This window comes from Rousettus aegyptiacus, unplaced genomic scaffold (genome assembly GCF_014176215.1).
Source record: "Rousettus aegyptiacus isolate mRouAeg1 unplaced genomic scaffold, mRouAeg1.p scaffold_m13_p_13, whole genome shotgun sequence".
NCBI classification, from domain to species: domain Eukaryota; kingdom Metazoa; phylum Chordata; class Mammalia; order Chiroptera; family Pteropodidae; genus Rousettus; species Rousettus aegyptiacus.
Window position 1 is genome coordinate 41,707,576 of NW_023416288.1, and position 1,025 is coordinate 41,708,600.

The 1,025-nt window shown below is 40.8% G+C and overlaps 1 pseudogene; it reads right to left on the reverse strand.

The window, feature by feature from the left end:
- Positions 1-502: 502 nt before the first annotated feature.
- LOC118611278 lies at positions 503-619 on the reverse strand (annotated as a pseudogene).
- Between the last annotated feature and the right edge of the window lie 406 nt (positions 620-1,025).

Sequence of the window (1,025 nt, forward strand, 5' to 3'; positions counted from 1 at the left end):
CATGACTGGTGATGCATCCGTGTCGTGGTGGTTCAGCATGAGTGAGGGAATGGTGGTTTCCACATTCACTGAATGATCAGGAAAAACCATGTGCTTTTTAAAAAAGCTCTCTGTATCATGTTTTTACACAAGTAATTGTCGATCACGTTCCATGAGTTTTTCTTCTCTATTCTTCTTTTCTCTTCTCTCCTATTCTCTTCCGGCAAAATTTTTTGCTTTTGTCAAAGCAAAACTTGCACTGAACAAAGTGAAACAGGTCGGGAAGACTTTATTCAAGACTATTGCAATAGGGGAGAGAGAGAACAGAACTCAGTATGAGCTCAACGCCACTGAAACGAAGGGTGTGAGGATTTTTATTTTTTAATTTTTTGATTTTTACTATTTATTTATTTATTTATTTATTTATTTATTTATTTATTTATTTGGGTGAGGCCACCCTTGGTTGACCTCACAGATTGCAAGGACCTTGTCAGCTTACAACCCCTTATTTTTTATTTTTCACGCCTACAGCACTTGGTCTTCCTAGGTGGTCTCCCATCCAAGTACTAACCAGGCCTGACCCTGCTTAGCTTCCAAGATCAGATGGGATGGGGCGTGTTCAGGGTGGCAGAGTGTGAGGATTTTTAAACACTAAAATGAGAGGGGGAACGCAGGCCATCTCTGTTTGTTTATTGGCTTTACTCAAAGAAAAAGTAAACTTTCTTGTATCTTTGTGACAGGACGTCGTTTTAAAGCTTGGAGCCAAATTCCCATTGCGGTTGAGTTCCTGACTTCCCACAGCATCAAGGAGATGGGATACTATCTCCCCTGAGGCTCATATTTCAAGGAGATCTCTCCCAGTCCTGGAGAAAGACATTCCTGCGCTTAAAATTGCCAAGAGGCTTTTGAAAAGATTTACGTACACCTAAGAGGGTCAGAGAAATAATTCCCAATGATAAGTTTTCTAAAGTAAATGCTCTAAGAAAAAGGTCAGGAAGAAACCAGTCGGAGTCTGCTTCAGCTGAGGAGGCGTTAATTAAGGCAGC